General features: G+C 34.4%; 1 long non-coding RNA gene across 1 annotated transcript in view; it reads left to right on the top strand.

Annotated features, from left to right (window-relative positions):
* Positions 1–16,440, top strand: part of LOC135322119 (uncharacterized) — a 620,983-nt gene that overhangs the window by 395,973 nt on the left and 208,570 nt on the right. Inside the window, exon 3 of the long non-coding RNA XR_010382437.1 lies at positions 14,963–15,098. This is a non-coding gene — a long non-coding RNA (uncharacterized LOC135322119). The remainder of the gene's footprint in view (positions 1–14,962; positions 15,099–16,440) is intronic.

Raw genomic sequence — 16,440 nt, forward strand, 5'->3', positions numbered from 1 at the left:
GTGCCAGTATTGGAATAATAACTGCTGTAATTTATTAAATCTATTTCAAAATATGTATATGAGTATATACAAAAGTCAACTTTACATTGTATAATGAATACATTAATATGAATGAGTGAAGAGATTATTGGATAAAATCTCAATTTATCTATCCAAAATGTTTACCTTAAAAATGAGACTGGGAATTGTCATTGGACAAAGGGAATTGCTGATGTTGGCCAAAGTTCATGTTATATTCAACAAGACTGCTTTCATGGAAAACAACTGAACCATCAATCAAAAATCATGTCAGAATGTGGGATACAGTATAAATTTAGACATACATGATAATATGAATTGGGGTGGGAGTAATACATGCCTGAGAAGAAAATATAGATGTCACAGACACACATGCACAGCTCCTCTAGGTTTTCTATAACATAAAAGTGGTTCTCTATATTTTCCTGATCCAGAATAAATGTATAGGAACAATTTTGACCTGTTAATGGTGGATTAAATGTGGGATATAGTTTTCTTACAAAGCATGAAGACAAGAAATAGGCTGTTGTTGGTGCTAGTTCTCAATTCACTGGGCTGACACCTGTGTGATTATCTTGGCTTTCTTATCATGGTCAGAAGATGGCTTACCATCTCCAATCATCACATTCTCACAGCGTTACCAAAGACAGGAAACAGGAGAAGAGGTGATCTGAGTAAACTCTCCTTATGTATCTGTTATTTTAATTAAGGAACAAGAGCTTTTCTACACTGCAGAATACTTACCCTACTGTTACATTGGCCAGAAAAATGATTGGGTTGGGTCATCTCTTTCTGCAAATAAGAAGCTGTAAAAATTAGTGTCTGCAAAAAGAGGACAGAATGTTTATGACTGGCTTAAACCAATTATGATTTTCCCTTGGGGCGAATCACTATGCAATCTCAAAAAAAAATATATTACCAAGTAAAAAGCAGCAGAAAATAGCTATTGGACAAAATCTAACACTTTCTATGACAAAATTATAACCAGAAAAACTAGCTATTGTGTACAGTAGCCAAATCTTTGAAAGATTTTATCTTGAATCAATTAATAAACAAAAATATTCATGTCCAGCAAGAACTATATAATGAATATGATTTGGAGGGCAATGTGATATTCAGATAGCTAAAGATTTCCCAGTAATTTTCTCTTAATTTTTGTTATTTTACTTTTAAATTATCATTTAATTTATTTAAATAAGAACAAAAAACAAAACAAAACAAAAAAAACATACAAAACCAGTTTACTCATTTCTCCCACCCCTATACCCTGCCTTTTACAACTACCAATCTATTTTTTGTATCTAATAACCTTGGCTTTGTTTTGTTTTGTTTTTAGATTTCGCATATAAGAGATTATACAGTATTTGTCTGACTTACTTCACTTCGCATAATGCTCTTGAGGTTCATCTATGTTGTTGCAAGTGGTACAATTTTCTTCTTTTTATGGCTAAATAATATTCTATTGTGTATATATTAACTGGTTATTGTAATCATAGTTATTTTTACAATTTTTGTCTTTCAACCATCATACTAGCTTTATAAGTAATTAATTATGTATTATGCATTTACTTCTCCAATGAGATTTATTATTTTATATATGTTCTTGTTACCAATTAATGCCCTTTTCTTTTCAGCTTGAAGAAGTCCCCTTAACATTTCTTGTAATGCTGGTTTACTGGTCATGAACTTCTTTAGTTTTTGCTAGTCTGGAAAACTATCTTCAATTCTGGATGTTGAATTTGCTGTGTAGAGTATTCTTTGTTGAAAGTTTTTTCTTTCTTTCTTTTTTTTCTTTTAGCACTTTGAAAATATCATTCCACTCCACCTGGCCTGCAAAATTCATGTGTAAAAATCTGCTGACAGTGCTATGTGGGTTCTCTTGTATGAAACAAGTTGCTTTTCTCTTGCTGCTCTTAATATTCCTAAGTTTTTAGAAAAAAAACCATGTTTTTAATTTTTTTTTTGATATTCAAGTTTGTAAAGGAAAAAACCTGAGATACTTTTGTTGTCATTTGGCTAGACAAAAGAGCTTTTATAGGACGACGTTATTTTGATGATACAAGTTTGGGGGCTTGGCAAGCATGTAAGCTGGGTTTCGTCAGTCAATATGGAGATGGTTAGATATTCTTTTTTAATTTACTAGAGACACACTTATACTCCAGGATGCCAAATTATTTCTCTACAATGATACATTTCTTTCCTTTTTTTTTTTTTTATAAAAATACAATGTGCATCCTCTGATATAAAAGTTCATTCTTCATATAAATGTAACTGGGCATCTAAATTTAATTATAACAATGTTTGGTACAAATTGAATTATGAAGGCAAACAGTTGTGAGTGATACTATTTACAGATCAGGGAAGAGTCTGTAATATCTGCCTCTCAGCAGAGCATGTCTCACTAGCAACTAACTGGGTTCTTTGTGTCTCTGGAGATGCATTTTAAAGGGTTTAAATGTTGATGCACATGAATTATCAAAGCTTGTATTAGGACTTGCTTTTTCCTTATTCCCATTGCTGATATTTCAGTCTTTCCTTAGCTATGTAATATTATTGACTAAACTAGTTGAACAGTTTGATCCCATTAGTATAGAAGATATTCCTTCTCTTTCATTTTATATTGTACCAATCAGTGTAAATGTTACAGGGTAATTTTAATTTTTTTATCTTTATATTCTTGCAGATCAACTTACTTTTTTTTTACAGACATAGTCACACACATGCACACAGACAACACACACACCTATGGTTGAAGAATGAGAGGCTTGGGGACAATTTAGAGAAAAGATTGAAAATGGGAAAGAAATGAGAACTCTAGGGCTACAACTAATAAAAAATAAGGAAAATAAGGGCCACTCAGTTAATACTTGGCCAGAGAAACAATGTGAGCTACATAATGAGAGTGATCATTGAAAGTGAATGGATATAGCTGAAGTGGTAGAGCTCATGCTTAGCATGCATGAAGTCCTGGGTTCAATCCCCAGTACCGCCTCTAAAAATAAATAAATAAACCTAGTTACCTCCCCATCCCCCCAAAAAAACCTTTAAAAAAAGAAGAAAAAGTGAATGAAGTTTGTGAATAAGAACTAGAGGTAACTTGAGGTTGCGAAGAGAAAACAAACAATAGATTGTATGGCATGAATTAAGTCTTTCTGGCAATGTGGCATTGAAAGAGTTAAATAAGTTCCAATTGCATTTTTCTTTCTATTGGCAGAAAAGAGGTTAAGACATGGGGATAGAAGACAGCAGAGTGGGGAAATTGCATTTGACTAAAATTTATCATTAAATAACAATCAAATATGTTTTATAAATCCTTATTTTTGGTGATACATTTATTGAGAAAATAGCCCAGATTTAGTCCCACTGGGGTTGGGAATTGGTAAAAATTAGAGTCATAACATAGAATCTTATACAAACCATAGTTCATTGCAAAAAGCTCAGAGGATACAGGTTTCAGCAAAGGATAAAGGGATGTATCTGGCTGGAGTTGTTCAGTTAGTGCTGCAGTTTTTCTCAGTTCCATTAAGAAAAAGATGCTCAAGTGATAGCAATGAGTGCCACCTTCACCCAGGTGGGATCTACTATGCTAAGAATTTCTGAATGAAGGCTTTCTGAACCTAGGTACCCACATCATCCCACATCCACATCACTGAGAACTTTAGCAAAATCTTGTGTAGTTGTAAAAGCAGCTGTGGTAAGCCATGCCACTCACATCTAATTTTGAGGTTCTAGGTTGAATCTCTTACTTTGCCATCAATTCTATTGTTGCCAGAGAATAGGTACATGTCTCGCACAGGAAAGAATTCAAGAGCAAGCCATAGTAAAGTGAAAGTAGATTTATTCAGGGAGATACATATTTGATAGACAGGTTGTGGGCCATCTCAGAAAGCAAGAGAGGCCACCCAGGGTATGGGCTTGTTAGTTTTTATAAGCTGGGTAATTTCATATGTGAGCAAGTGGGAGGATTGTTCCACCTGTTTTGGTGAAGGGGCAAGGATTTCCAGGAATTGGGCACCCACTCAATTTTTAGACTTTTATAGTCCACCTAGGAGCTGTCATAGCACCTGTGGGTGTGTCATTTAGCATGCTAATGTATTACAATGAGCCTATAATGAGGCTCAAATTCTACTGGAAGTTGAATCTTCTGCCATCTTGGGCTGAGTTGGTTCTAATCAGCTTATGTCCTATCCTCAATTGCTGCATCATTCTTTTAATGATTGTGCTCTGCCTTCTTCCCTCCTGTCTCACCATGTTGCTATATTTTTGCCCTGGATTATATAATAATGACCAGATCCTGCTCAATATATTAAAACAACATAAAAATGACCAGTTATGGGAAAAACTTCTTTTCCTCCTTTCTTGTGCAAAAAGTCAGTGGAGAGGGTGCTGGGGACACCAAGCACAGTAGGTCTGTTACCCTCTTTTACCTAATGTCACCTTTTCCAATCTCAAGCACTTAAATTAGTCACCATTACCAGAGCCACAATGAATCTGAGAGATGGGAATCAATACAAAGAGCATTAGAAAGAACTGAAAAATAAGACAGATGTGGTGAAAGCCATGTTTTAATTTTTATTACTTTCCAGTTAAATTTAAAGAAATCAATTTTGGGAAACAGATTAAGAACTGGAAAAGCAGATAGGCTTGATCCTGTGTCTCCACTTTCTTCAGTTGTTTGCAGCACCTGTGCTGAAATTAATTAGTGTCTCTCTGGATTTTTATTTTTATGTTTTAATTTAATGATTCAGATTATTTTTCTACATAAATACGTGAAAAAAAGTAGTTCCTACTATTTTTTTTTTTGTTAAATTGAGAACTACTATATTCATATAAAGATCAAATGTGAAAGATGGAGGAATCTTCATCTTCAGGGCTGTTTATTAATTCTTTCTCACATATTTTGTCTTGCATATTGCTCCCACCCAATGTGGTTAACTCTGCTATGATTTTCAGTTTAAAGCTGAGAATACAAAATCCAGAGAAAGCATGTGACTACCTATGGTCACTACTTTATAAGTAACATGGATGTGACTTGGATCAGGTACTCTAATTTTAAAGATTGCTTTCTTTCTGCAATACTACCATATCATTATATCCACTTTAGTAACCTGAGTGGCTCATTCTAATATGTTTCATTTACTGTAGAGATCTTTAGCAAGGAAGTTACAGGGATACTGTGGAAGGTTGATTATGAAAAACTTTCTATCTCTATAGGGTCTCCAGTACATATAGATTCTCTTACTTTGCTACCAGGGCCATAGCACCAGCTCTAGTGTATGTGAAGTCAGTGACGCTGTCACTCTGAAGAGGCCTTCTGGTACTTGGCCAACTAAATGTCGGTATGGCTCTGCTTTCAAATCTTGAAATTTATTTGTTCCATTCTGAAAACATGTGAATGTTCAATTTAAGAAAAATGTAGAGGCATCTTGCTCAGAAAACATATCCTGTGAAAAAAACAAACTTTTTTTTTAACCAGAGGAGGCTTAGAATTTAGTTTTCCACTTAAAGAAATGTTTTAACATTACACATGATAAAAAAAATAGAGATAGAAGCAATACACACTTAGCAAGGAGGGTGTGGAAACATGAGGCATGAAGCATCTGTTAGTCTCTCAATTCAAGTGACGGATACAACATCTAAAAAAAGGTTTTGTGAGATTAGTGTGAAAACCTTGAAAATAAAGAGCCTAGAAGTTGAAACACGTTCTTTGTCTGCAGGTAATGGCACAGAGGGCTTATGAGGCCTCCACCTATTTCATTGCATAATTTTGCCACACCACTATTAAGATGAATTGTGCATTATTAACCACAAGTAACTGATAATTCCTTTTACAATTTTGTTTTAAAAGTAACTATTCTAAAATCTTATCCAGTTCTTATGCCATCATTAATTCTCAGGATAAAGCTTAATAAAATAATTTTGAGCTTAATTTATAGGCAATAGCAACGTGATTCAGATTTGCTTCTTATGTATTATTTTTGCTGGAGGCTATTATTTTGGATAGAACAAAGATATGCGTATTGAAATATAGATCTTTGGCCTTGTAAGAGACTTACTGCATCAGCAAGTCTGGAATAAGGTCTAAAATCTAGAGTCTTAAGAATCTTGCTAAATGATTGTTGTAGGCATACAGGTATGGGAACATCTACATTATGCAGGCCACTCTTGATAGTAACTAGATTCTGAAAAAAATATGCTATTGTTTAGCAGCAAGGATATTTTATTTTAACGGCTTTATGTTTTGTTGGAAATATGACTGGGTATAAGACCATGTAAGAAGCACTGTGGTAGTGAGAAAAGACAATGAGTAAATGAAAGAAAATTTTAAAGATTGGGTGTCTTAGGGATGTTTAGTTTCTGAATCTGATATTTAGTTTTTAGTTTTTGTAGTTATGAAAGCATTTTTAAATTTAAATATTGCAGGAAAAATAACTTTTTTTTTTCTGGTCTGAATTTCCCTGGCTCTTAATTCCTTTTTTCTCTCACTAGTTTTATTAGAAAATGAATACAACTAAACGGTTATGTTAATATTTTGATTTTGTTTTGTGTTCTCTTAGGAACTCTTACGTTGTAGTAAAGCAGGCTGTGTGCCACTTTATTTAATACTCACACCTATGAGATATCTATTATTATTCTCATTTCATAGATGAATGAGCAGAGCCTCAAAGAGGTTAATTACCTTGACCAAAATCACACAGAAAATAAGTGGTAAAGCCAACAATGATTTCGGGATGCCTGACTCAAAGTCCAAGGAACTTTTTGAATTTTCCATAACATTGTGCTACTCACCTTAAAGAGTGTACTTTGTTGTTTCTTTTTAAAATGGACATTCTAGTCTTCCGTGCCCCATAAGCAACATGAAAATCCACAAATGGTATTCTTTAAAATGAATCTGGCCGAATGGTTTGATGGTAGTACTCTTTTAAATAGAAATTCTAAGAGCAAGCTCATGTGTGTGTGTGTGTCCATGTGTGTCCTTTGCTGCAGCGTGAATGAGGTATGGTCATGCTATGAGCAATATTTGTCTAACTGGGCAAATAATTTTCCCATTCTGTCACCTTATACTCTTCCCCTCATGATGTGTTCATATCTTTTACTGCAACTTTCCAAATGGAAAGTGCATGATGTCAGGCGAGTTGTACAAGCATGCTTTTTCCATTTTAAAAGCGTATGTGGAAGTCTGCAAGAAATCAGCCACAGACTACCAAAATTTTCTCATATTTGAGCCTTCTGCACTATTCCAATTAAAGTGGATCTTTCTCTCCACCATAGGAATTGTACTGTATAACTGATTACCAAGCACATCATGTAAACGGCTCTTAGAAACTGCAAACAGCCCATTATGGAGAATGTACATTATTAACAAAGGTCATATTAGAATCTCACCCTGGTAACTAATCGCGTCAAGTGTACAGTACATCAATAGGTACATAGACTAGGAAGCAGTGTTTTCCAATTAAGTGAATCAGTTTGACCTTCTGAACTATAAATAAACTGCAGCAACAGCTCCTGATTAGGCTTAAGGACTCTGACTTCCATGGCAAACAAATGCCTCAGAACTTAAGCATACTTAGAAAGTTAATCCTGTAAAGAGTCAATGAACAGATTTAAAGTTTCAGCATTAAAGCCTTGGACCTGAGTTTCCTCAAATTTCTGCAGTGCAGGCAGAATAGGAATGTATCCCTCTGAATAGATAAACAAGCCCTGAATTAGCTTTTACCCTCTCTCGGGATAACTAATTTAACAGAAGTAAACCCATTTTCAAAACAGAATAAAAATATTTGCTTCACTAAGTATTTTGCTTAGCAAATAAAGTGTTTGCTTCCCCAAGTCATGGCCTGGCCGGGCTACATGAATAAGAGCAATTAACTATACTCAGTGGGAAGTTAAAATACTTGTTAAAAAACAGATTTTGACCCTTGTTTATTTTTATCTGATGTCTATTCTAGAACTAATCAACACTCATTCATCTGATTTAGATCAAAAGTTGAAATCCAATCCAGTTCTTTAATTTAAAAACATTAAACTTAGTAGGTATATAGGGCTGACACTGACTCACCTTCGAGGGATGGTATACTTGCATTGTTTTTCTAATGTTAGTATGGATTTCCATAACCTTTGTAGGCCTCCGTTTTATCATCTGTAAAATGAAGGCCTTGGACTAGATAAGATTTAAGCCTCTCTAGCTAAAACGTCTATGTATTTGTGGACATACAGAGCTAACAAAAGTTCAGGCGTTGTTTAACCAGCCCAGATATGAGTGGTTAATTTTCAATATTTATGGTATTCACTGTCATTTTCATCATAACATACGGGAGGCAGATGATAAACCTGTAAGAATGTAAATTTCTGCAAATTTAAGAAATAATGGTTAGTATATTTTCCTAATAGGAAGATAAGAGATTTAATAATTAGGAACACAAACTCATTTTACATAAAGATCATTTTAGAGTTTTTATATGAAACATTCAATTTCTGAGAACAGCTCTGAAGAGCTATGTGGGGTCTTTAAATAAATTAACAAATAAATATTTATTTATTTAAATTTAAATAAAAAGCCCTTTTTAGTGCTCTAGCTACTGATAGGTGATAATAGGGACTAGGTTTCTTCATACTGTTTCCTCTTTTATAGGAACACTGGAAACAGCAAACTAAACTTAGAAAACTCCCATATAAAATCTCATTGTTTAAACTTATAATCTCCTTACCTACTGAATTTAACAATTCCAAGTCGGGTGGAGGAGGCAAGAAACCATTTCCTTGAACTAAGGTTCAAGAGTATTTATTTTTCAGCTTTGAGAAGGGTTAATGTGAGGCTGATCAGTTGTACAATAGGTGGTTTTGGAGACATACAAAATTGATCTCCATCACATGAAGTTAGAGATTCAATATTTCGTTTGACATAAAATGGTTCCTAACTTGTGGTAGTTCGACTTAAGGCTTTATAATGGTGCAAAAGCAATACACATTCAGTGGAAACTGTACTTAGAATTTTGATTTTTGAATTTTTATCTTTTCTGGAGGCCAGTGATACACAGTAGGATACTCTCTCGTGATGCTGTGCAGCGGTAGCAAGCTTCAGCTCCCAGTCAGCCACACGATCACAAGGGTGAACAAGTGATATGCTTACAACCATTCTGGACCCATATAACCGTTCCATTTTACACTTTCATACTGTTTTCAATCAATTAAATGAAGTATTCAACACTTTATTATAGAATAGGCTTTGCATTAGATGATTTTGCCCAACTGTAGAGTAATGTGAGTGTTTTGAGCACATTTAAGGTAGGCTAGGCTCAGCTATGATGTTCGGTAGGTTAGGTGTATTAAGTGCATTGTTGTCTTATAGTGGGTTTATTGGAACATAACCCTATGGTAAGCCAAGGAAAATCTTGCAGTGTAATGGCTGGAAAATGAACTCATCATCTAATATTCTAGAGTGGAACGTTGGCTTTTGGTAAGATTTTTTCCTTAGAGTTTTGTACATATAAATACAAAATTACTTAGCATGATGTGCATTGATGTCTGAAGTAAAATTATGAAGTGGGAAATATTTTTTTATTTTGTCCTCCATCTGTGTACATTTTCTGTCCTCAAGGACTCTTTCATCCTCTATGTACTATCACCTTCCCATCTCAAAGAAAGGGATCTGACAGGTAGATTCACACAGACGCTCTTATGTCTTAATATATCATTCTTTCCAAAAATTACATATATTTAATATACTATTAATATATTTAGGAGGGTTAGAGGATTAACTCATGTCTGAATCTCTATTAATAATATGTGACCTGAATACAGGAGATGTTTCTAATCACAAGGATCTTCTGGATGCTCTTCTTACTCTCTAATAGAGACAGGTGGCTATTCTTTCTTCTCACAAGCCTGTGAGAAGATGCTGAGATAATGTAAGCTCATGAGGGTTAGCATTTTTATTCACTTCAATTACTACTTTTCCCCAGTATTTAGACACAGAGTAGACATTTAATACATACATATTGGTTTATGAATTATCACTGTCTTTTACTACCAAAATTCAGGCATGTCAACTCAGGGCCAGTAGGGACTGCAGATATCTGTCTGTGAAGCTTATTATATTGGGAAGCCCAGATAAAAGTGGAAATTAGCTGCAGAACAGTAATGAAACGATGTGGTGGAAACTGCTATGGGCTTTCCGAAATAATTTTCTCTTCCTCCTGAGCAGACAGCTAGACGACATCTCTCAGCCTCCCTTACACTTAGACGTGGCCATGTGGCTGGGTTTTAGCCACTTGAATGTGAGCTGAAGTGATTTGAAATACTGCCCGTATTAGCTCATCAAAACTTCCTGTATTTTCTTTATACTTCCTCTTCCCCCATCTGCCAGCTGGAAAGGATCTTAACAGAACACTTCAGACCCTAGGGAAAGCTGGAAAGAGACTGGATGTTAAATGATAATGTGGAAGTCACCCTGACTGAACAGAACATCTATGTTGGATTTTGTGGGCGTGAAAGATAAATTTTTATTTTGCTAAGCTCTTACGGCTTTCAATGTAAAGGAGAATACTGAGCCATTCAGAAAAGGAGTAGTGAAGCAAGATAGGGCAACAAGTAGGAGCAAGGCCAGAGGGAATAGAAATGTGGTTGAAATGTTGCTGGTCTGGGGCATATGAAAAATAGGCAAATGGATAATTTGAGGTCAGAGTCTGTTGCTAGGAAAAGAATGACAAAAAGTGGAGTTACTGGCTGAAAACTATTGACATTAGTAAGTGTTACTGCCTTGGACCAGAGTCTTCCTTTGAAGTTAACATGTGTTACAAGAGCTCAGCCCAAGCTGGTCACTAATGTTCATCATTCTACCAAATAAAACTTAAGATCACGCGGCCCTACTGCCTAACAGATCTTCTCTTATAAAATCTTCTCCAAAGACCTTTGTTCCCAGGTAAAACTGAAGCAGTTTTCCTCTCATCTTTCAAAGTTTTAATTAACTTACTTTCTTGCTGAACCTTTTGTAGGTAATGAGAATATATTTCCAATAAGCCATTCATTTCTTAAAGTCTTCTTGCACTTAATTTATCTGGTTTATGCGTTTAAAGAGAAAAGTGGTGTAATAATTTTGTATTCTTCTGCCAGCATACTTCAATGCCATTTTTTGGCCACTTTAAAAAAAGTTTCTCTACTTTGATTTTTATCTCCGTAAGTGCACATCAAGCTCAGCCATCTTGTACTTAGGGAAGCTTTCCCTTATATTTCACCCCTCAGACTTGGTTGTTGACCCCACTTATGTGTTTTTTAAAAACCCACTGTATTTTCCCCAAACATAGGAATTCTACCCTGATAACAATTGTACCTGAACTTACATGTCTTTAAACTGTGAGCTCAAGGAAATACTATGTCTTATGTCTACACTTTCCACAAAGTAGATGTCCCAAAAGGTGTTACTGAAGGAATAATCAATGAATTAAATAAATATTGCTGTTGTATTATATTATTTTAGTTCCTAAAGCCAGTGCTGTGTAGAATTTTAAGAATATAATAAATGCCATTTTTGTGAGGATAATAAATGAAAAAATGCCTTAAAATTTTATCAAGGTATAATTTATGTAAAGTGTGTACAGCACTTAGTTGTATCTTAATTATACAACTCGACTAATTTTTCATATATATTCATGTGTTAGCCTCTGTTCATTTCTTTCACCCCAGGAGTTTCCCTCATGCATCTTCCCAGGAAACATCAGTCCCCTCCTCTTCCTAAGGTACACACTAGTCTCACTTCTATAATTTATTTATACTTAAAAAGCTATACTACAATCAAAACCAAATATTGTTGGCCAAATAAAATACTGTGATACAACAAAAATTTGAAGAACTGATGTACAACATAGACTAATACCTAATTCCCAGATAACCCCTGAGGGGCAATTGATGGAAGATAAAATTTGATGATAGACTTAAAAAATTCTATGCCAAACAGAATAAATTCAGAGAAACCCACACCCAAACTACTGAAAAAGAAAGATGAAGATAACAAAGATCAATAAAGGCTCATCCTATACACATGTATACACCACTTAACACCTGTTGTTGTGGTAACTACAAAAGATTGGCAATGGCTGAAAGTTAAAGAAACACAGTGTGCTTGTAGGAAAAAATATTATAAAATATTAGTCAGGCAAATATTTTATGGGAGTGAAACAGTGGTGACATACGTCTTTGAATACGAAAATTTAATCCTTATACCCTAAGTGCTGTCTTTCCCAACAAAAAGAAGATGAAAGAAAAGGAAAAAAGAATGTGATGAAATGCAAAATCCAGGTGACGCTTACTTCTATTTTTTTGAAAATGCTGAACCCTCAACAATATTAGGTTAAAATGTCACTACTGTTTACAATATGGGGTGGATTTTGATTACTCAGGGTGCCAGGCAGATGCCTTTGAAGAAGAGGAAGTTGTAGTCAAGTTTGTCCCATGCAACTAGTTATTTCTGGATATAATGAGGAAGTATCCACCTGCACTTACAGATGTGAAAGGAACATGAATTTTCCCGTCAGAGCAAGGCAAGCATGCAGACTGCTCCTCTGAGTTAAATACTTGTCTGTGTTCAGGTGGGCAGTTTCAGTTTTGTCATAGTTATTTTTTTTTTCTTCAGGGTATTAGGATTCTATGAAGTTGAGTTTTCAGGTACAGTGTTACAAGTTCCCCAGAGTATAAGAGGAAATTGTTCCAGCTAACTCTGCCTCTGAGGCAAATGCTTACTGAAGAACAGCCATTAATTAATCTTGGGACAGTAAAACCTTTTTCCTGTCCTATCTCCAGTTAATAATGCATGACTGAAAGTTATGTTCTAACTGTAAATCAGGCCCAACAAAACATATCACAAACTTATTTTCCTCTCAAGTCCCATAGCTTGATATGTGTGTTGTTTTAATATTCCCACTTGGGGCTGTACATCTAATGTTACTTTGAAAATGTGCTAACAAGACTGAAAGTGTTGGGGCTTTTTAATACATTTTTATTACAAGGAAGGATTTTAAAAAATGAAATCTGATGCTTCTTATGCAAAACATAGTGTGAAAGCAGAATAGGAACTATTAAGAACAGGGCAATAGAATTTATGCCACGTGTTAGAATTATCTTAATTCATTATCTTGTGTAAAATACTTTTTTTTCTTTTATTTGTGACATAACTGTTTTTATGTTGTTAGCATTATTTTAATAAGAATGCTTTTTAGTGTTCTTCTTCTGTTTTTTTTTTCTCCAGAAGATCTTACATAGTCAAACTGATCTCTAGGAAGGGGGCTTGGATTACCCAATAGTAATGTGTGAAGACTGGCATTGCCTTAAAAAATGTGACAGACTATTATGAATGATATTGAAGTGAAGCTCTAAAATTCTAGAGAACCTGTTTTGAAACTCTGGGGAGAATTGGTGAGTTGGAAATTAACTCATCATTCAGGTACATAGTCTAGTTCAAACAAAATGGGAACCTTTACAAATATCTGTAACTATGAGTTATGAGCTCATAAATTTACCGTAACAAGAAATGCGAGGCTGCACTGAATACCTAGGATAGTCTAGTTAAGCTCCTAAACATGCCTTTGTAAATTGGATAAGTTACTGAATTCCATTGAGACCTATTTCTACAGAGTAAAATGCAAAGATTGAATTAGACCTGTGTTTTAAAAAATATAACTCCAAAGACACATTAGGGTTTCATAGACTGATAACCTGGGAACTTTGTGGGGAGAAAACGTGTGGTATTAGGATCTAAATTGAACAGCCAATGGCCATATTGGAATTAATACAGTTTGTTGTGTGGATCTCATGCCTCCAAAGACTTTTAGGAATGAAAGAAAAAAAATCTTTATGATAGATCTAGTGGTTTTCTCCTTACCTTAAGAAATAGACATTCATCATAAAGCTACAGAAAGTGCACCTTTGTTAAAGTGAGGACAAATTGGATTGTTTTCCTAAACCTAGTTGCTGTCAGAGATGATGTCAGGAAAGAAAGCACTATGGGCAAGAACTGTAATAGTTTCCCTCAGTGAAGGGTATTCTGTGTATCCTAAAAGGGGAAACCTTTTAGCAGTAGCAGAGACCTACACTGTGGCACGTGTGGTATATGATATTTTGGTATTTCAGGAACTTCTGGGCAGTCATTTAGGCAGTTTGGAAATATCTGGGGTAATAACCTGGGCAGAAAAGTAGCTCTTGAAGCAGACGTTCAATATACCAAGGTAAAGAGAAGTGTAAACTCCAGTTGTGCTGGTTTGAACAGGGACTTCTGGTAACAATGGTGATAGTAACATCTATGGCAATCAGTGTTCGTTATTTTACAAGAACCTTCCCAAAGATGGAAATAAAGCGTTTTATTCTCACAGAATTCATATATTAACATATCATTCTCCTTTGACCTGTAGAAGAGGAATTAATTTGATAACTGAGCTTATTGGTGCAACAAAATTTAAAATTAGCTATGTTTCTACATTACGATCTTATTTTTTTATTGTTTGAAATTAAGAGGAAAAAGTTCTGTATTGTAAGTGGGTTGGTTAAGTTGTTATATAATATTTTCCTTTGCATCATCTGCCATATGTTTATAGGACAAAGACTATACTGCTGGGTTCACAATATGAATGTACAAGTATCTTCATCATTACATGAACCATTATGTAATAACTAAATATCACTTATTCTTATATTTAATTTTATGTGTCAATTTGACTGGATCATGAGATGTCAGATATACGGTTAAACATTATTTCTGGGTGTGTCTGTGTAGGTGTTTCCAGAGGAGATTAGCAATTGGACCAGTGGACTGGGTAAAAGGAATGTGGATGGATTTGAGGCCCTGAACAGGACAGAAAGGTGGAGGATGGGAGGGCTCTCTCTTTCTCTCATTCTCTACCTGCCTGATGAGCTGGGACATTGATCTTCTCCTGCCCTCGGCATTCCTTGTTCTTAGGCCTTCAGACTTGGACTGAAATCTACACCACTGGATCTCCAGCTCTCAGGCCTTTTAACTACACCATTGGCCTTCCTGGGTCTCCACCTTGGTCATGGGACTTCTCATCCTCCATTGTATGAGCCAATACCTTATAGTAAGTCTTTTTATATATATCCTTTGCTTCTGTTTCTTTGGAGAACTGTGACTAATACACTTGAATCACAAAATAAACATTGCATAGATATAAATTATCATAATTATAAGTAGTTATAAATTATCAGCTAACTGGCCAATTGTTTTTGAACAGATATTCTCTTATCATGGAAATTTTGTCAGTACAAAAATTATGTATTGTTAAAATTTGATGAGTTTATCATGTTCGTGTTATTTAAATTTTCATACATTTTAAAATAATTTCTGAGCTGTTATATACTATTTTCCTCATATGTCAGGATGAAAAGAAAAATTTTTGAAAACAAAATGGAAAGTCATTGGATACATAAGTGAAAGAAAATATTTTGTATTATTTAGATACATTTTTGGAGAAGATAGATGTAATGCTATAAAAGGGAGATTTCAGAGCTATTAGTCTCTGTGTAGTATAACACTAATATGTCACTGATAAAAAAGGATGTGAATTTATCTCTCATCTCCATGTCAGCCAGAAATGGTAAATTTCAAAAACCAAAACAAAACAAAACAAACTGGGATAAAATGTACATGAAAAATTCATTAGACCAAATATATTTTCTGAAGATTAGGATACTTGATGATATAATTTGAATATTAAACAATGGAAAATTTTTAAATTACCAAATGACAGAATAGCTGCAGAAGCATTAATAAGTTCTTCCAAATTGCTAAAAATATACTAGATCCTTGTTAGTTTATTACAAACCAAAAGATTCTATAAATTTTATTCTATTTGAAGATGGAAAATATTCAACTGAAAAATGAGAAGGGACAAAACATAGACAACCTTCATCAAATAATCTTGACAAAGATGAAAAGAGCAAAAATAGTGTTGTATTCAAAATTGAAATTTGAAAGACTATTGAGGCATTCTAAACAGAGAGTGAAAGTGAACATAAGAATATTGGCAAGGTCTTGTTGAGTAAATTATATACAAAATTTAGTTTTTGCCAAAACCTTTAAATTGAGACATAAAAAAATAACTTGAGGTATAAGAGAGACAACAGTACTGCACATATTATGCTTGGAAAAGAGAATGGATAGAAGATATTCAGAGTAGTTAAAGGTATTTTATACTTCTCATTCCATGCATTGTCTAAATTTTGTGGTAAACAATAAAGTAAAAATCTTTATTGATTCTGATACATTTAAAACACTACAGTGTGAACAAATGTTGAAGTATACTAAAAATACATTTACCTGCATAAATTTGAAGCCATTGTCAAAACAGCAGTAAGAAAGTTGAATTGATGCCCTTGTGCCACAGAATATTCATTGGAGGATACTCTTCTAATGCTATTTTA

Source organism: Camelus dromedarius, chromosome 1 (assembly GCF_036321535.1).
Source record: "Camelus dromedarius isolate mCamDro1 chromosome 1, mCamDro1.pat, whole genome shotgun sequence".
Lineage (NCBI taxonomy): Eukaryota > Metazoa > Chordata > Mammalia > Artiodactyla > Camelidae > Camelus > Camelus dromedarius.